We start from the raw sequence: 22,142 nt of genomic DNA, 5'->3' as shown, positions 1-22,142 counted from the left end.
TAGGAGGGGCCATGAGGGCGCAAAGCTCGTGTGAGGAGAGCTCTAAGGCTAGTATCAGCACAGGCACCAGCACCAGTACAAGCACTAGCACTAGGGGCCATAGGTATAGGGACAGGGATAGGGATCGATAGAGGAACCAAACATGGTCAAGGAAAAGTGGGATAGTATTCATATAGAGGTTACCTCACTCTCAGGTGTCACATAGGTGCAGTAGGCATGAGTGGATAGTCTATAGTAGGCCATGGTAGTGGTACAAGCAAAGTTGTAGGTACAAAGCACAAGAGTAGATAGTGCACAGGAGGCCCTAACAGTCTTATAGGCATGGGTAGATATAGGAGAGTTTAATGATATGGAGGTGGACACAGATGCTGAGGAGCTCACAAAGCTATAGAGACTCTGAGGAGAGGTGGCTACACTACATGCTGAGCAAGACACCCATTAGGTGCAGCTAGACAAGTACCATAGATAGAGAGACATAGCCAGACAGATGCTACAACTTGGGGCAACCATCATAGTTATGTAGGAGGTCATTTTAGTCAGCCATGCAAAGGAATAGGCCATACAAGAGGTGGCCTATTATAGGTCACTATATAATGAGGTTGTGCTTGTCGATCAACAAGAGCCAAAATTTCAGAGAGGCTTGAGCTCATGGACCACTGGAGGTAGGGCTAGATCAGAGTAGTCTATTGGATAGCACTAACCTCTATGAAGGGGGGACATAGGGAGGGCTGGGCCCTCATAGCCAGTGGCTTGATTTTGCATAGCAAGCAGTTTTGACAGATATGTGTAGATACAATGAGTTTTTTGATGATGCATTTGTACTACATGATACTACATAATTTTGTATACGGATTGTATAGACATTATTTTGATATATACATGATGTGATTTGATGGCCTTATGTATGTACGGATTATGTGATGCATATGATATCTATGATGTGGATACTAATGCTTGTGATGCAGGATGTGATGTGATGTGCCTATGATGTGTGTGTGTGTGTGTGTGTGTGTGTGTGTAATGCCTAATGCGTGGATGATGCAAGTGCACTGGTGATAATGAGATGTATGCATTGATTTATTTCAAATGTATGGATGCACTATATGAGATGTTTTTATGATGTATATGCCACTAGATGGATGTATGTAATGAATTAATACAATGAACTAACGATGTAAAATAACTAAATTAACAAAATGACTAATGAAATGACAATGAAATGTATCCTAATAAGACACTAATGAATGTAACCTAAAATGAAAATGTAATATGAATGAACCTAAGAAATGATGATCTGTCAAAACTCTTCACTTATATAAACCAAGTAGCATAGCATAGGAGGGGGGAAATAAATAGGACCCTTGTCTCAAGCATGGCTCAATCACACCCTATACTACATGAACCCTAACTACATGATATCAAGAGATTCAGTTGTGAAAGAGCACACCTTAGTTTGATTTTGCAAATGAGTTTATGCATTATATACTATAGAAGCATAAATGACACGACTCTTTTTCGTAGACTACAGACTTTAGAATAATAGGTGTAGTTTACATAGTCATGATGGAACAAATGTCATATATGCCTTGGAGAGGTCTAAGTATACCCAAGGTCTTTTGAGAGATCTTTGGTGGAACATGTAATAACCCGTTGCCCCCAGTGTGCAATGCATTAACATAACCTGAAACTAACACATATGTAGTAAAGCCTAAAAAATAGATCATACCACAAACAACACATGTAGTCAATGAGAGCCATTCAAGTATGACCAAAATATGGAAGATCAATGTGCACCATAAATAGCTTCCACTAACACACAAAATGAAATCAACCAAAAAGAGACCTCATGACCAAGTAGTCATTCAATCCACAGTTCCTACCAAGAACCTTAGGTCTAGAAGTGAATGTTGTAATGCCACCTATAGGAAGGATTCATCCTATGAAAGTTTGTTGTGTTTGATGTCAATTATCACAAATTGTTTGTTTGTTTTTGGAAAATGCTATGAAAAGAACAAGTTTCTCGAATTGTTAAGTTTCAAAGGTGATTTTTTTCAAGTCCTTGTTGTGGTCACTATTATGGAAAAAGCTCAGTGTGATGGGAAGTGAACAAACACTCAATGGGAAAAAATGCCTCATAAACTAGAGGTCTTTCAAAAGATGGAAGTGTAGTGGAGCCTCACAGACAAGAGGTTTTTTATTGGATACATGAAAAACATAAGCGAGATATGACTTTGCACAAAGGAAATGGAATGGTGGAATGGAGTGAAATGAGCCTTATAGATAATGGATCAAAATTCTTTTTTCAAGAACCTTTTTTTTTTAGTCTTTTTTTAGGAACATTTTATCATTTTTTTTGGATTTTTCTAATTTTTCTATTTTTTTAAAGATTTTTGTGAGACTATAAGAACACTGTATAGGAACTGTGAAACTCAAGCATAGAATTGCTTGAGATGTTGGATATTTACAAGCTTAGGGAGTGAATCTCCCTCTAGAGTGGTAATTTGATATGCCGTAGAACCATATTAGGCTATAATGATAAAAAAACCAAGCCAATTAGCTTCAAACTTTTCTTTCTTTTCATGGTTCTGGAGATTCTTCATGTTATGCTACAAAACTAAGTCACCCAACTCAAATTCCCATGGCGTGACTTTTTTGTGGTATTAAATTTGAAAGGGATTTTGATACATGAGAAGGTGGTTTAGGGCATTAAGGCATCTCTCATTGAGGAGTTGTAGCTCTTGCAAGTGAGCAACTCTATATTCTTCTTCGGACATCAAATTCTTGAGAGAGATTCTAAGGGAAGGTAGCTCAATTTCGATGGGTAAGACAACCTTGAAACCATAAACAAGGGAAAATGGAGTGGCTCTTGTGGGGGTATAGATAGAGGTATGGTAGGCCCAAAGGGTGGGAGAAATTTGGAGGTGCCAATTATAGCTAGCTACATCAATGGTTTTCTTTAGGATTTTCAAAATGGTTTTATTAGTAGCTTTAGCTTAGCCATTGCCTTAGGGGTAGTATTTGGTGAAAAAATGCTGGGTGATTCTGAATTTCCTACACAATGTGGCAACTTCCTAATTTTTAAAAGGCATTCCATTATCAGTCATGATGTCTTGAGGTATGCCAAAATGACAGATAATATAGTTAAAGATGACCTTTAAAATCTAATTTTTGGTGATGTAGGTTAATGGAATAGTCTTGACCCACTTTGTGAAGTATTCAATGGTAGCAATAATGTATCTGTGGCCATTTGCAGAATTTGGGTATACTTGACCAACAAGATCAAATCCCTAGTGGGAAAAGGGCCATGGGGTAATGGTGGGTTGGAGGTCTTGGGTGGGAGCGTGTATCAAATTTCCATGCTACTAACAAGGAACACATCTCTTCACAAAATGATATGCATCTGCTTCCATAGTAGGTCAATAGTAACTCATTCTAAGAAGATTTTTTGCTAACATAAGGCCACTAGAATGGACACCAAAAATCCCTCGGTGGACCTCTTCTAACATTTTTTTGGCTTCAATTGAATTGAAACATTAGAGGAGGGTTCCATCAAAGTGTTTTTGGAAAAGTGTGTCACCTAGAATGGTTTATCAGGCTATGTGACAGATGAAGGTTTTGCTTTGATTTGGGGTGAGGGCTATGGGAATGGTTTTGTGATGTAAATAGAAAAAAATGTCAGTGTACCATGGAGACTCAGGACTAACAATCTCACACACCAACTCTGAATTGGTTTGCTCATAAGTAGGAGCAAAAGATTCTCAACAAGAAACTCACATTTAGGACTATATTGAGGCATGGCAATCATGGATGCAATAGCAGCCATAGAATCTTCTACTTTGTTATTAGCCCTTGGGATCTACTAAAAAACTAGATCTATGAAATTTTATTTAAGATCCTCAACTATCCTGCGATATGACAACAACTTCTCATCCTTTGTGTGGTATTCATCTATAACTTTTTTAATGACCAATTGTGAATCTCCAAAGACAAGAAGGCTTTTGATATGCCATTTGATAGCTTGATGCAACCCTGTGACTAATCCTTCATACTTAGCTATATTTTTTTTGCAAGGGAATGATATCTTATAAGACTTATGAATGACATCTCCTTGCGGTGTAACAAACAAAATTCCTGCCTCGATCCCTTTTGTGTGAAGGAACCATCAAAAAATAGCTTCCATGGTGTACTAGGGGTAATAGTAATAATGGTATCATCTGCAAAATTTGCTACTATAGGTTGGTCTCCTGGAAGAGGAGCTTTAACATGCTGATCAACAATTACTTGTCCCTTAATGGCTTTGTGTTCCTTATAAACAATGTCAACCCATTTTGTAGCCTGACCAGTGAAGGAGGCTTTTGATAGAAAATATTTGAGTGGATCTATCTTGGGAACGAGTTGTGTAGTATGATTAAGCATGTAATGGCATAGTTTCTATGTGCAAAAGACTAATGCCAAACAAGCTCGCTTAATAGTAGTGTAGTTCAACTCATAACCAACTAGTGTTCGACTGAGATAGTATATAGCTTGCTCATTATCATTGTCATCTAGTTATGCCAAAAGGGCACCTAAAGCAACTAAAGTGGCTAAAATGTATAGGATCAATGGTTTTCCTACAATTGGAGGGACTCAAACTGGAGGATTAGCCAAGTATGCCTTAATTTGTTCAAATGCTTTCTGACATAGACAATTCCATTAAAATGTAGTGTCCTTGTGAAGCAAATGTTGAAGAGGATGGACCTTATTTGCTAACTGGGCCACAAATTTTTTGATGGATTGTAACTTTCCTTGAAAATTTTAGAGTTATTTCAATGTGGTAGGTGGAGGCATTTCCATGATGGCTTTTACTTTGGTGAGATCTACCTCAATACCTCTTTTTGACACAATGTAGCCCAACAACTTGCCTGATTTGACCTCAAAAATACATTTCTTTGGATTTAGGTGCACTTTATATTTCTCCAATCTTTCAAAAATGGTGGTGAAGAAATCAATGTGAGACTCACGTGTCTTTGATTTTCCTAGGATGTCATCAACATAGTCCTCCATTATGACCTGTAGAAGATCATGGAATATTGTGGTCATTGTGTGTGTATAAGTGACACTGGCATTTTTCAAGCCAAAAGTCATGACTTGATAACAAAAGGTTCCCCAAGGGGTGGTAAATTTCATTTTATGTTGATCTTCTTCTACAATTTTGATTTGGTTATAACCGAAGAAACCATCCATCAAAGACAACATCTCATGTCCAGTAGTCAAATCAACTTTGATGTCTATGTTAGGAAGTGAAAAATCATTCTTAGGACATGTAAGATTTAAATTTTGAAAATTTGAACACACACAGATGCCCCCAGATGCTTTCCCTATAGGAAAAATGTTGGAGACCCACTCAGGATAATCAATAGGGTGGATGAACTTTTCCTCTAACATTTTCTGCAATTCTGCTTTGACCAAAAGTGCTACCTTAGGATACACTTTGCACAACTTTTGCTTCACTGGTTTAATCTTGGGATCTACTGTCAAGTGATGCACAACCAAATCTGTGTCTAAACTAGGCATATCTCTATATGTCCATGCAAAATTGATTTTACTCTTTTTTAAGAATTCAATCATTGCCTTTTGTTCTTTAGGACTTAGGGTGGTTGATTTGTAGGTGATTTGTGGATTATCCTCTATACCCAAGTTGACTAGAATTGTGTCCTCATTCAAAATAAATGACTTTTCTAGAGGTAAATATTTGAATGGCAAGTTAATCTCTCCCTCTTTTGGTGTCTCTACGATGTTTTCACTAGAAGATGCATCCTTTATTATATCTTTTGCTTCATCCAAAATTTCCCTAGAAGAGTTTTCACTAGAGGATGTTTGTTTTATTTTTCCATTTTTATTTTCTTTTTCACTTTTGTGACTAAGAGATTGTTAACTTGGCTACCAAAGTAGGCTTCCTCATTGTATTGGATCTCATGTTCATAATCTTGGAGATTCTTAAGGACAAAGAGTGCCATCACTACTTCATCAAACTTATAGATATTGAGAGCTAGTGGTGTGTCCTGAAGGTCCCAATCTATCATGTCAGGGTTGGTGACAGGTAGGTTGGTGGATGAAAGGTCAGCTATGGTAATGGCATGGATATGGTCATCTAGGTCATCCTCAATGTATTGGAAGGGTATTTCAAAGAATTCCTCCTCTTTAGTCTCAGAATTAGACTCAACCGTACAATAGTTGTTAGCAAAGGATACCTTGGGTTTAATGGAGCCCAATCCACATCCTTTAGGATAGCTATTAGCTTCAAGGGGTTCTCTAATTCCATATTCTTTAGGTCCAAGGTTAGTAGCATGATATACCATGTTTTTGATAATGGGAGGGGCCTTAACATATTTATCCTTGGGGAATTCCACAAGTTCATCTTTTCCATTATAGTATAGCCAATCTAGAATATTAGATTCCATAAGCTCGTCACTAAGTGAACCCCAATGTTCAAATGTGGTCTTGTTTATATGCATAGTCTCTTTGTTGGTAGGAGGTGGTAATTGTGAAGGTTTTCCAAAGGAACATGGGGAAAGTGGTAGTTGTCAAACACATAGGGCATTTTCAAACTTATACTCTCCCATTCCTAAATCATTAAAAGTAACTTTCTTCCCTATAGTACTGACCTTAGTATCTTCCACCTTTTCTTTTCCTTTGCAGGAATTGGAATCATTATTGGACAACTTTGGTATTGTTTTGGAAGGAAATTTTGTTATGGTGAGAGGCTTAGGTATAACTTTAGCAAACTCACTGATTGGACAAAAATTTGTTGGTGCACCTTCCAATATTTTACAAAAGGTAAAAGGTGTGGGATCTCCTAGAATCATGACCTCTCTTCCTTGGTGAGAGAATTTTAGGCATTGATGGTAGGTAGATGGTATCACTTTTAGTGTATGTATCCAAGGTCAACCAAGCAAAATGTTATATGGAAAATCCAAGTCTAGGACATGGCATTCAATATTTATGATGGCTAGTCCAACCTTTAGTGGTAACATGATAATTTCTTTCGATTCTCTTTCCCTTTCATCATAGGCTTTGATTGTTATCCTTTTATTGACATCTAGGAGGTCCTTTGGAAGTCCCAAGAAATGAATCATCTTCAATGTAAATAGGTTCAAACTAGATCCATTATCTATAAGGACTCTTTTAATATTATGTCACTGTATAAGGACTTCAATGTGGAGCGACAAATTATGGTGGGGATCAGGACCTTAGAAATCTTTATCTGTGAAGACAAGGTGTTGTTGTGAGGAAATGTTTCTAATCATGGTGGTGAATTGGGAGGCATTAATGTTTTTAGGAACATGAGACTCTAAAAGATCCTTCTCCAAAATTTCTTTGTGGATGGGTGATGTGGTTAGGAGCTCAAGAATGGATATTTGTGTGGGACTCTTACCTAACTAGGACAACACATCATAGTGAGAAGTGAGCCTTTGTGAAGTGGATGGCATAGTAGGCACGTGTGGAACTGATGGATTAGTGGGATTGGGAGTGGCAACTTGTAAAGTAAGTCTTTCCCATCGAGTGGTTGCATCACAATCAGCTACTTGTAGGACTAGGGTATTCACATGAGTGTCTACCTCTTCAATGTGACCACACATGGAGTCAAATCCACATACATTGTTGGTTTCTATTTTACCATGGAAGGAGTCAAACCCTAATATGTGATTAGTAGAATAGTCATAGGGTAATGCATTTTATGTGGAAGCTATTATTGTTTCCATTGTTGTTATTTTCATTGTTGTGATCAAGAAATGGCTTTTGGAATATCTTCAGCTTAACATTTTTAGAGGATGGTCCTCTTTCTATCTCAATTTCTCCATCATCGACAAGGTTTTGTATGAAGACTTTGAGTTTTATACACTTGTTTGTGTCATGTCCTTTGATACAATGGTATTTAGAATATTCATTTTCCCTATACCATTTCAATTTGGGTTGATTGGTCGTGTGTTAGGAAATACCATCAAATTGTGATCCACCAGTTTTTGGAATATGGCTTCCAAGGGTTCACAAAAGTTAGTGAACACCCTATTGTGATCATAATCATGGTTGTAATTGCTGTTGGTACTGTTGTTATTGCAAGGGGAAAATTATGTTTGATTGCGAGATTGCTAATTGTTCTGATTCTGATTATCATGGTTTGAATTGTTGTTGTTTTGGTTTTGATAGTTGTTGTTATTTCCTCCTTGAAGGCTTTGCACATTTTTAACATCAGTAATGCCATCATGTTTGAGACCTTTGTTATTGGACCAAAATTTGGGTTTGCTATTGTTGTTTGTGTCATTGTTTGAGGATGATGAGCTATAATGTTTGATGATACCTTTTCCTAAAAGCCCATTTTCAATGCTTTTACCTCTCTCGACTAATGTAGCAAAATCTTCAAGGCTAGCCATCTTCATGTGAAAAGGCATCTCTGGTATCAAGTTTTTGATAAATATATCCACAAGGTGGGAATCCTCAATTTTGTAGGGCATGTGGTTAGCAAGATGCCTCCACTGTTTTAGAAAGTTGGAAAATGTTTCACCATTTTGTTGTTCTGTGTTACACAAATCACTTAATGAGGCATGTGTTTAATGTTGTAAGAGTATTGTGCTACAAAATTTTCTATTAAATCATTGAAAGAGGTAATGGAACCCTTGGGTAAGTTCAATAGTCACTCTAGTGTGGGGCCTCCAAGACTTTGTGTGAAGAGCCTCTTAAGGTAATCTTTGTTAAAGGCTACTTCTTGAAGCAAAACTGATAATTCCTTGAGATGTGTGATAGGACATGTTTCTCTTGTGTATTTTTAAAATTTAGGAATCTCAAAGTTTCATGGGAATGGTATCATGCTAATGGATTTATCAAATGGGAAGGGACAAACTTCCTCAAAAGAGAAATCCTTCTCCCCTTTGCTGGTCATGGAATGTACCAAGTTTTGAAGTTCCTATGATTGCTGGATTAAATCTTGGTTCGGTTGCACTTGTGATTGTTGAGAATTTGCAATCCCACCTCCTAAGCTATAAGGAGTTCCAAACATATTATAGGGTGGTGGGAGGGCTCCACTTTGGCCAATATATTGATATGCAGTCATTGGAATTGGCACATATGTTTTTACCATACTTGTTGGAATTTGTGAATAAGCAGAATACATGGGTTTTGTTGGAATTTCCAACTATTGAGTAGACATTTGCCCAATGTTTAAGCATCCTACAGTTGGACATGTTAAGGTGGATTGTAGAATACTAGCATGAGTAGTAGTGTTGGGTATGGAATTACTAATTTGTTGAATATGTTTTGTACTTAATTGGAATGCCAGTTGAATATGTTTAGCACTAATTGTCACTATTGGTCCTTGGCTAGATGCTTGGGTTGTGTTTGGAAATATAGGAGCACCACGCTTCATAATCTATCTAAACAAGGTGGTCTCATCAAAGCTTGTAGGGAAATTAACACCATCTTTAACCAAGTTTAAGAAGATCTCAATATTGTTTTCCCTAATAGATTTTTCCATCATTTTGACATTGTATAGATTTGCAAGGAATGTTAGGACATCATTAGGCATATTGTTGTTGTCAATAGGGTTTTCCTCTTTATATACTTCCTCATCATCATTTCCCAAGGTTGTGTTGCAAAAAGGAACTTCTAGTTCTTGTGTGGATGTTAAGCTAGGCATGCCAAAGTTTGAACTAGAGGGAAATCCTCCCCCCAAGGATGTTGTGTGTGGAGGAAAAGGATTCTCCATCTCTTTTTTCCTCAATGACTCCAATAAGTGAGACATGGGATTGAATGTGAATCTGCCAGATCATGTATGTACCATATAATAGTGACCAAACCAATGGGTGGAAGACTATGGAAGAAAGTGTAGAATATGAGAGAGAACTGTTGAACCTTAAGCAATGAAAGGGGCCAATAACCTAGATGTAAACAAAAGACCTTGGTTTATAAAACAATGTGTGATTGTAGGTTAAAAGTATCTTTCTCCTACCAAAGATGGTCAAGTGATCTTTAGGCAAGATAGGATATCAAAGTGATTACTCACTATTTGGCGATGGATTTGTGATCCCAAATAAGTGATAGGTGTTTTCTTGTGGATAAAAGATCTAATGTTATAATCTCAGAAGGTGTTCTTATGCCAATGTTTTTAGGTTCAAATGATCAAGCTCTCTAGAGGAAGTTTGCAAATGGAGGACTAGAAAATGGTATGTGGAGTGAGTTATATGGTTAACCCAATCCTCACTAACTAGGAATAAAAACCTAGGGTTTACTCCTAGGAAGGTAGACCAATTTCAAAGTTTTACATTGTATTTAATTCTATCATAGTGGTCTTCTTTAGCTTCTTCTTTTTGGATGTCTTTGATAGCATATTGAAATTGTTTGTCACTATGTGCTAGGTTCTTCCTTTCCTTGTAGACAAATGGTTTGGACAATTTCACCTTTTTATGTTTGACTTTGTCAGTCATGGAAGGAACAAAACAAGACTCAGTTTCAAGTACAAACTATGACTAGAATCAACCAATTTCAAATTCTAGACCAATATAAAACTTTTGGAGATAACTATGAGTCAAGAGGACCCACTTACCACTATTTCACTCACTGAAGTTTAGCTCACCATTTCACTCATTTTGCACTTGTTTGATGTTTGGTGTTGGTTTTGAATGTTTAAACAAATAGGCATGCAGATAATGCCAAAAATCCTAATAAGGTTGCAATTAGGATATACAAGGCTTATCTAAAGGGTGTCCTCAATATACATAAGGTATGTGAGGTCCAAATCTATAGATTAAAGAAAATAATGCCACATAGCCAAGGGGAGATGATAACCCAAATCTCCTCCTTCACTTCCCAGAGGTATAAAGTTTTTTGGGGCTTAGCCAAGAGTGACATGATTTTACTTCCAAGAGAGGTGTCTTTTGATTCACCTCCCAATTCTTATACTCTACTAGAACACTAGAGTTGAGGTTGTCCCAAGGGGTGATGAAATCCCCAAGTAGGCCTCCTCAAAAAATAAAATAAGACCACTTATTTCTTGCGCACCCAAGATCACTCAAAGGCATGAGGGGAGAGAATATGTAAGTGGCCTCAGTGTTTAAAAGACACACATTCTTTCCCAATGCAACTTTAGGTTTTGTAATCTACTTTGAAGACACACATGTTTAAAGCATACAATGTTCTTTCCAACTTGAAATCATCGTCAACATAAATAAAAGTGCGGATTCATCAACAAGAAAGTAAATTTCTTGTGAACATAAGAAAATTGTTGAAAATGAAATCAATTTCCTTTAAGGCATTCAAGAGTATGTGAATTCATTTTAAGCACCGAATCCAAATGTTTGCTAGCCTAGACATGTATGTCCATTCCCTTAAGGCATTCAAGAGTGTGTGAATTTATTTTAAGCACCAAGCCCAAATGTTTGCTATCCTAAACATGCATGTCCATTCCCTTAAGGCATTCAAGAGTGTATGAGTTCATTTTAAGCACAAATTCTTAATGTTTGCTATCCTAAACATCCATTCCAATGAAATATGAATAAATTTCTTTAAGGTATTCAAGATCAGATGTAAAGTTTTCCTTTAAAACATTCAAGAGTGTGTTTGGGTTTTACTCATTAATTTGCAACATGCATTCAAAAGAAAGATGGTTATATCATGAAAGTTTATTGACCTTTATTCCTAAAGTGATGATAATCACTTCAAATTTCCTAAGTGATAAAAATCACTATTGGTTGGTTTTAAGTCTTCCAAAGTCCGTTTCATACATGAAAACTCATTTGTAATCCCTACAAACCACCAGTTAGTGAAAAATGTGTTTAAAACTTAATGATTCTGCCAACAATCACAGATGAAAAACCACAGGCGTAGACAAAAAAATTCGCAGACGCTGAAATTCATAGATGCTAGAACTTGAAGATGCTGAACTATGAAGATGACAGAAGGAAAAAAGGTACATTTGGAAGCCTAGTACTTTTGTCAGACGCAAACGATAGTCTAAAGATTAGAGATGCTAAAAATGTAGACGATAAAAGACATCAAGCACACAATGTAGAAAGGTTCTAGGCTATCAAAGAATTGGAACCAGGCTATCAAAGAAGACATCATAATTAGTTCTAGTTGAGAGGTAACAAAGATCCAAATCCATATGCAAGATAGAAAAGGATCACTAAGCAAGATCTATATTAGTTATTACCAATTTACCTTCTCTACCAAGTAAGGTCAGGTCATAGACTCTACCAAGAAAGGTCGGGAGTAATGAAGGCACTTATGATTATTGAGTCATGAAGACTTCGCCGAGTGATCAATACAAAGCAGTGGATGATAGTCTGTCAAGAATGATATCCACTCATCTACCACCGTATTGAGCATTAATGGAAAAATTTTAACAAAAGGCATGGAAGAAAATTCATTTCTCATCGTAAATTTTTGAGTGCTATTGCCAAGTGCTATTTTCTGTGCAATCAAGTGATTTGAACCAATTTCTTGGAAGCATTTTCGAAGTTCTCTTGAGCTACCAAGTGAAAATGGTATCCAACAACAACATTGTGAAAAAAGGTTTTGACATGTTGGTTTGAGCTATTGAGTGGAAAGCATTGGATTTCAAGCTGGTGCCTACGGTTGCTGAAACCCTAGACCCCTATAGAGCTCAATCTCAAATCCCTCCCAAGATGCTTCTTATTAATGACATTCAAACTCTTTTTAAATGTTCAATTTAAGAAATTGGTAATCTTGAGATGGATGATGCCCTACGTTAGTTGTGTATTGATGGAACCTTAAAATAGAGCATCAATATTTGGAAGAAAAAGGATTAAATCACATTCCCCATATGCCCTAAGAATTTCAAATAAAATGGATAAGGTATAATCTTAGTTGGGTGCATAATGGACAATTGTGGTTAGAACAACCGATATTAATAACCAATAAGATTATTCGTCAAATCACTAGCCTTCCCATGCTCACCAAAGAAAAAACAACCAAAAAACTAGGTTGAGAAGAGTTTGAAAAGAAACCTAGCTAAGTGGGATGATAGAGGCATGAAAATAAGAAGTGTCATAGATGCAGAGCTAAAGTTTGGTATTAATGTTATAACCTATAAGATATATAGTTCAAGCTATCTTAACAATGTGTCATGTGAAGCTATGGATTTGGCATATAAAGTGATGAAGTATAACTTATCTTATGACCTTTTCAAGTTATTATTGAGGTAATTCAACAAGAATATGGAAAGTATTAGAACTTCCAAGAATAACCTGTAAAAATTCGGTTCTCTATTAACATGTGTATTCTTCTATTTTTGGATGTTCTTCCCTTCCAAAGGCACTATAGTTTGGAGAAAAGATGTGCCTGTTCTATACCAAATAAATGAATTTATTGCAAAAATGGGTGAGAATTATGGCAGCATAAAAGATAAAATGAACAATAGGTTTAGGATACCTAAGAAGTTAGTTGAGGACTACAAGGATGATGTGTGCTTCATGGTTGATTGTGACAAGGTAAACATCCAAGTAGTCAAACCTAGAGTTGTGTGGGTCAAGCCTATTGGTTATAAGGTAAACATTGATGAGACCAAGGATATCATTGAATCCCTTGTCAAAGAACCTGTGGATCCCAAGGCCCCTTATTTTGGTACTTATGAAGAGGCTAAGGAAGGAATAGAGCTAGAAATAAAGCTCCCTTAGGTGGTTAACAAATGGAAGAGGAGGATAACCAAACTAAAATCTAGTGCACCTCTCATGTTAATTGAGGGCAAAGGTGAAGATGAAGAATAGGAATAGGATAAAGGAGAATAAGAAGAAGAATAAGAACCTTTGAAGAAAAAGGGCAAGGTGATCATCACCAAGCCTACAAAGGCATCCACTATAGTCTTCACAAGGAGGTCTTAGAAGAAAGGAAGTGCCATTGTACTCAGTAGGCCTCCTCCCACCTTTCAAGAAAAGTTGAAGCAAATGGAAGAAGGAGATGGAATAGAAAATTTTAAATCTTTGAAATATGAGACAAGGACAGAGGTAGAGCAGAAACAAGTTAAAGCACTGGTGCTAAGTAAAATAGGCAAATGGAAGTACTCACCAAACCAAATTGCCTCTCAAATCTCTAATGAATTGTTGGAGAAAATAAAACCAAGATGGGATTTTTCTATGTAAACAGTAAAATACATATATGCACAAAACCTGAGGTAGTTACTACCAAGCATATTAGATGCCGAGCTAAAATAATCTTTAAAGAAAAATGAAGATAAAATGACTCTAAGGTTTAATACTTGTTTATTTTTTATTAAGGATATAGAGCATGTAGTTAAGAATGCTACAAACATGTGGAAAAACATTTAACATTTTCATAAACCAAGTGAATATCCAATTGAAGTAAAGGATGTTGATGAAGAAGAGGATAAGGTGAAAGATGAGGAAGAAACTGTTGAAGAAGTGACTCATTTTAGCAATGAGAAAGATTAAAAAGATCAAGGTGAAGAAGTTACCAAGGAAGATAAGCAAGATGATGAGGAGACTGAACTAGTAAAGATGGTAGTTGCGGTCATTGCCTCACTTCCTAACTCCCCAAGAAAACTTTTGACTACATCATGTATGGAGATAGCTTCAAAAAGTTTGGTTGTGACTACTTTAGATATATCAAATGTCCAATCACTCTTTGCCCCAACCTAGCTCAACATATCATTGACAAAAGTGACTTCCACTTCATCTACCAAGTTAAGTTCTTTAGTCATCACCTCTCCAATTTTGACTTCTTCACTTTTGAGTGCATCCATGGTAAGATCTCCAATTTTGTCTACTTTAGTTTTGGATTCTTCAATTTTTACTTCATCAATTTTGGATTCTTCTAGCATCTTTGTAAGTATTCCACCAGTCAATGTTATATTAGTTTTTACTACAAGTTTGAGTATGTCTGCTATTGTTTCCATTCTAAGTACTAAAGCAATAAGTACAAGGATAGTTGAACCTAAGGCTCAATCAAGCACAAAATTTTTGAAAGGAAAAGAGATAGAGGAAGATATAGATCTGGATGAGGAAATAGAAATTCCTAAATGGGATATCTACAATCTTTTTGCAAATAAAATGCACATATTTGATGAACTCCTCCAAAAAAAGGCCAAGCAACAAAGATTGAGAGAGGAGAGAGATAGAGAATATAAGATTATAGATGATGCCAAGAATATTTTGACTAAGGCTATTGAAATTGAGGTTGATTCTTCTCAACCTATTTTGTTTCAGCTTGGAGAGGTAGTCCAAAAGTTCAAAGAGGACACCAAAGGACAAGAGAAACTAGTTGGAAATGTTGAAAATAAATTCAATAATAAAGTGTTGGAGCACATTGCTCAGTAAATATCTATTCATCAAGTTGAGCTCTCAAAAATTTTAGTCAATCTTGAGGCATCCTATTCAAATTTGTCATCACTTTTTGCCAAGCTATGTAATGTCACTAAGTATACCAAGGAAGTTAAGGACAAATTGTCCAAAATTGATACTGATCTTAAGGAAAGTGCTCATACTTGCAACTTGAACCTAGTTCAAGATCTACACATTTTAAGAAGATCATATTTTTGTTAGACTTGCAAGTAGAGTTATTAAGAGAAGAAGCAAGGATCTGCTCAAAATTAGTTGATATACAAAATACGATCCTTCCAGTCATGAATTCTATGCAGAAACACATTGTATATTCAAAGACCATGATTTAGGATAATGACTTCTCTGTTGCTAACCACATGATTGAATTATCAGCATAAGTGAAAATTTCCATTCACACATGTAAGGTATTGCAAGAAAAATAGGATAAAAATTTAGCAATTATCCTCAAGGTACACTCTAAATTCTTATCTCATTTTGGTGTCTTCATGTAAATATGTTGAATAAATCTTTGGCATTACTATCAAAAAGGGGGAGAAGAGAAGAGTTATGAGAAGAGATGAGATATGTGAAGAGAAGAGTTACAGAGAAATTATGTATATAAGAGAAAAGTTATATGTACAAAATAAATCACACAGTATGGGGGAGATATATGATATGGTAAAGATATACTCTGTATATACCTTACAAAGATCAATTTTGAAAAATCTCAAAAATAGACTGAGTTAGTATCACATGGTGATGAATACAAGGCATTCAGTTTTGGGCTAATAAGTGTTTTTGTCACTAATACCAAAGGGGGAGATTATTGACATATTAGTCAAGTTTGTTATTAGTGACACACACTTATTTAGATTTTGTATAGCTACCGAGCTCATTGAATAGTTTATAATGTTTTCCATGTAATTCAGTAGCCACTGAGCTTCTATAGTTGCTATCAAGTCTTTTGGACTAATCTTAGTATTTACCAAGTAGATTTAGTTAGTGTGAAGTTTAGCAATTCAAATCAAGCATTTCAGTGTATACCAAGTTTATCAATGGTTACCAAGCTCATAGTTCATGTGATGTGGAGCCTATGTTTACTAAGCTTTATAGTATCTACTGAGTTTCTAGTTCAAGTGATGCAAAGCCAGTGTTAACTGAGCTACTTCATGGTAACCAAGTGATTCATTATTTGCCAAGTTGCAAAATATCTACCAAGTCACCAGTGCATACTGAGCTCAAGACTACTTGAAAGTGATCAGAATGGACTAAGCTTCTAAGTCTACCTAGAGCATGATGATGCCAAGTAGTGACAATGGATGCTGAGTATCAGAGCCTCACCAAGTCAGTCTTTATAACCAAAGTATCTTCATATGGGCCGACTTTGTAATATTTGTGTTAACTTGTTTCATGGCTAACTTTGTAATTTTATAAATTGGATTGGTATATATATGTGATTTATTGTATCATATCCAATGTAATGAATGTGTAATGCAAGTACAAGAATGCAAATGTGAAAGCATATGTATTGTGAATGCAATAGATAAAGAATTGTAAAGGCAATATTGGTACAAGGAGAAACAATGAAAAATCTATCATAGAAGGTGATCAATACAATAAGGAATCTCTAATAGAAAACTCAATTGCATACTAGAGATCTACTGTTTCACCCTAATAGGTGAACCAATCAAAATCCTCTAACAAGGTAGACCTAACAGTCTTTTCTAAATCTCTTTATCAAGTGCATACTTCATTGTATGTTTGTAAATCCTCTCACAAGGTGGACCTAGTAGTCCTATTTGCTCCTAACAAGGTAGATCATCGGAAGTGATCAATGTAAGCCTTAATAGGCCAACTTTATGCTACAGTACTAAAGTTTGTGGGTATAATCCCCACCCTAGTTTTACTATTTATTTTGAAGGTATTTGGGTCACCAAATATTTGTGTTCAAGTGTTGTGGATGCTTTCATGTTTTCAATTTCTCATGCATGTAATTAGATCAAATGTGATGAATTAAGTGCTAATTGATTTATTGGATTAAGAATTGAAACTAGAAGAAGTTTTAGAAGTTACTAATTCACCCCTCCCCTCTTAGTAACTTAGCATAGTCTTGAATATTTCCAACAAATGCATAACCAATTGTTCATGGAAAGGGCCTCCAATATGTTATGTGTGGCATAGGTTAGTTGGGATGTCTAGAAAATTAGCCTGGGCCATACCATATGTATTTAGTTCAACAAAGATGGTCAAAGCAAAGAAATCCATCCTTCCTAGCTCAGTGATATACAATGAATGTTTCATTATCAAGTACCTTATGCTTTGAGTTACTACTTGACATGTGTATTCAATGATTAGAGTTCTTGAAATTTAACATGATCTTATATTTCTAAGGGTTTCTACTGACAAAACCTTTGGTAAATTTTTGAAGGTAGGGGTTATCTTTCTATAGTCCTTGAGAATCTTCACATCTTTTTATTTCTTGTAGTTTATTTTAGAATGAGTGCAAATTGAATTTATTTGTAATATGATTTGATTAAAGAGATGAGCACATTCTTAAATTTCAAAACTGCAAGAAAATTCAAAATTGGGTCAAGAAGCAAATTGTGTTTCATTGTTATTTTTGTAATCTAGATCTAATGCAAGTTACAGGAACTTGAGTTGCTTTAGATAAACAAACATGAGATACTTTAGTCGATCCTTTTTGGCACCAAAAAATTGAACTCTACCAGATGTAGAAAATGAGATCTTCATAGATTACTTATTCTTGTTAGGTACAAAGGAATACAATATCGTGCATTATGATTACTATCTGATGATCATGTTCAACAACTTAATGATGATTATTTTAGATTCTTATTGTTTAGTGCTATATCCAATTAATTAAATACATGACATAATAATAAAGATGATAGTACATAGTAGACACAAGAGTAAAATATGTCTTTAGTCTATCATGAAATTATTATAGAAAAGAACATAGATGGTTGCTCAAGGAGTACAATTCATCACATTACACCATACTACCTTCCTTGATGATACATGATATATTAAAAGACTTGGTGGTTGCCAAGAGGAGCCCAACCTCCAACTAGCTGACACTTATAACTACCTGGTAGTGACAAACAACTTAACACAAAGAATTAATACATTGTTGGATAACCAATATTTTTGAACATAACAATAAACAATGTATGCTGAATAGACTTATCTTTTGAATCTTAGTAGTGTATTTATGGTGTTTTCTAATGTACCTAAGATGAAAACTATAGCTGCAATAGTTTTAGGCTACCTTATGAGTGTTATCACCATAATTTAGTTTGAGCATGTAGCTATAATAATTTAAGCCTATCTTATGGTTGATATAACTCCCCTAATTTAAGTCTATCTTCATGACTCCTCACACTATCCTCATTGTTGACTAATATTGTTAGCTAATAAAATCCATCTCCTCAAACCAAGCAGGTCTAACTATTCTATAAAGTTATGTGGCTATTGTTGATTTTATCTAGTTAACTCCTATTTTTTCTTGGTAAAAATCTTCAACTAGAATTAAGAAAGAAAAGCATATGTCAATGATGGTTCTATTATACAATATTTTTAACAATAATCTCATTTTACATTGTATATTTGTCGAAGGAATCATTGGTTAACATTAACAAGTTTAGGCAAGACATGAAGCTTCCTATTCTAACTGAAAATGAAAATGTTGTTTGTTTGGTAGAGTAGTTAGTAGATCAGTTCAAATACCAAGTATATAGTAATTCTACAAGAGTAGATACTATGCTTGGCATAGAACCTCAATTTTCTATCTATCCATAGTTTCTAGAAAATTGCCACCTAAATATATCTGATACAAAAGATGGAGTAGTTATTCTATACTATATTCTTGGTTTAGATCCAAATATAGCATTTCAAAATTATATGCATTCACAATATCTTCAATATGTGAATCACACAAATTTTTTGTTAGTTGGGGTTGCTTTTGAAGATAATTGGTTTTTGCTGGTTCTAGCTACTAATACAAGTGGTGGCAATTTCCATACTTATAGTAGAGGCATGATACATTATGTTAATAAGTTGATGTCCTTACTACCAATCTTGGGGGGTTTACTTCTAGCATCCTGAAACTCCAATTGCTTGATTTCAATTATTTAAAACCCATTTAGTTTGATATGGTCTAAACACCACATTCTATGTCTTAAGAACAATCTTAATGCCCAAATCCATTAAGCCTGGAGCCCAAATTTTAGTTGTTTTGGGCATTCCACTTGTCCCAAATTTTATTGGGATGACATTGTTCACATAAAACTAACTCATGTTCAGTTCCCAAAAAGCTTTGCTATCAATTTATATTGTCTAATTTTAACATTCTAGAAGTTGAGTTTTATTTTCTTTCTATTTACTAATTTAATTGTGTCCTTCAGCATTAAAATTTTCAAATTCAATCTAAAATCTCTAGTTTTAGTATGCCCTAGTTTTCACCTTAAAAAAATGAAATCTACGTTATAAGACATTAACAATCTTTATTGGTTTTTGTAGGTAAATTAGAAGACAAGAAAACCACCAAAATGCAATTTAGAAAGTTGGGTATCTAATAATTTATTTTTATAAATTGAGTCTTACAAAATTATTTTTTGTTGTGTGAAAAAAAATTAATCTTAAAAACTAAGTGAAATATATTCTGTGAGCATTTATCTTAGCAACAACAAGTTATCAAGGGAGATACCTATTAGTTTGGAGGGATGTCAGAAGTTGGAGATACTTGACTTAGCTCACAAGGGGACAATACCTCCTAAAGTCATTATTAGCCTCTAAAACCTACAACTCCACCTCATTATTTCCTAAAATTCCTTGCAAGGGTTATTGCCATGGGAGGTGAGTAAAATTGTAATGTCTCAAGCCTCTGATAAATCAAATGTGTTTCTTTCTATCTTAATGCATACCTGTGTAACAAGAGCATAGAGAGGGAGAGTTACATAGTATTTGAACTAGAACCCCAATGGAAAAAGAAATGCATTTTGAGTTAGCAATATTGTGGATATAGATATAAATGCAATATTAAAAGGAAAATATTTATAAAGAGTGACTAGAATTTTGTAATATTGTGTGTGTTTCATGACCATGCTTGGTCATTTCTTCTAATGCCAGAGATTTCAATTTTTTCCTTATTAGGGCACTACCAAATGCTCATATTGACTATTTGGGGAAATTTAACACATCAAGTAAACTTATCCACAAGTTACTGTAACACCCCGCCATGTGACCCAAAAGAAGTTAACCTAAAGTTTTACTAAGTTTGTCAAACATCTTTCTAGTTCAAAGATAATAACTTAATAACAATAGAATAATATAGTGAAAGTAATTAACTTACACTCATACATCAACAACACATAAATAGGTTACGACTCTTAAGGGTCCCATGGCATTGAGTCACATTTAAATTTAATTAATACTAAGTCAAATAAATAACACATCCATATGAAATAATAATTACAAGTCCAAGTCCATTTAAATAATATACATTTGTTTTGAATGCCACTTGGCAATAAATTCAAAATACACAATCAACTATTGTACATGTCATGGGGTATGAAAGGCTAAAAGAATATACATTTATAAAATAGATTACATCATCTTCTAAGATTTATGAAATCAAATACAATACACTAAGTATAACTATCCATCATAGAAATACAGGAATAGATAGAAAGGATCATCTGCACAAACACATCCAACAATGACATCCAATTGTTAGATCTCAATGGTATAAGAAAAAACACCACTCAACCTTATGAAACCCAAAAGGCCCACTCCCATTGTGCTGAGGAGATAGTCTCAAGTCCCATATAGGATATCAATCCCAAAATCAAAAGTAATATCTAAGTCAAGGAAACCCTAAAAGTAATCTAACTTAAAGGTTCCAAGATAAATCGAAATCTAGACCCAGAGGCAAACACAAACAACAAGTGTCATCACATGAATCAATGCCAGAGTTACCCTAGTAGTCTAACTTGACCTTGACCCCATAGTGACTCTATGCGGCACTAGTATCCTTTTGCACTGATAATGCATACTAACAATGCATGGTCGCAACCAAGCATCCTCTTTACTCCCATCCTAGTCTGTACTAGCAATCCTAATCTGTACTAGCACTCAAGGCATGGGTGAGAAAATAAAAAGACTCTTATTAGGTTCATTTTATTCCCATTTAGTGTAAGGTTTTCACTTATTAAACAACTTACAATGGGTTACCTTGGTAGCCACTTTGGGCCCCGACCTCCATTGAAAGCCACTTCCTGACATGACATATAGATAACCTACCCTAAGCTCAGTAAAATCAAAATATCACAAAAGACCACATACCGTACATCAATTCTTAAACAAGCAACTAACAAGTATTGAAAAACCACTAATCATAATCACAAATTCCACCAATACGATCATCCTAATAGGACTGATCCCAAAATCAAGTATACATAAACCAATCCATGTTGTAACATGACATCACCAAGAACAAATCATACAAACACCTTAGTCTTATAAAAGCAACTAGAAAGAAATCCAAATACAACTGATTGAAGACTCAAAGGTTATATCAGATAGGTCACACCATTCACATCAGTTTCAACAAGAACACTAGAAAGCAATAACAATCAATGCATCAAAACATCTCATAGAGCATACTAGACACATTACCATGGTTGAGTATAAAAGATCGAGATCAAAACATCATCATGAGATCACAAAATAGAACTCCCGAGCCTCTAGCAAACATCTTGACTGGCCAAAGCTAAGTTAAACCCAAAAATCCCAACA

The 22,142-nt window shown here is 35.2% G+C and overlaps 1 pseudogene; it reads left to right on the top strand.

Annotated features, from left to right (window-relative positions):
• Positions 1-8,063: 8,063 nt before the first annotated feature.
• Positions 8,064-19,451, top strand: LOC149562423 (putative GPI-anchored protein At3g06035; annotated as a pseudogene).
• Positions 19,452-22,142: the final 2,691 nt, after the last annotated feature.

This window comes from Cupressus sempervirens, chromosome 4 (genome assembly GCF_028749045.1).
Source record: "Cupressus sempervirens isolate cs-2001-9-10 chromosome 4, ASM2874904v1, whole genome shotgun sequence".
Classification (NCBI taxonomy): domain Eukaryota; kingdom Viridiplantae; phylum Streptophyta; class Pinopsida; order Cupressales; family Cupressaceae; genus Cupressus; species Cupressus sempervirens.
The sequence above is the reverse complement of the archived record's forward strand: the minus strand, read 5'-3'. Positions and strand labels throughout refer to the sequence as shown.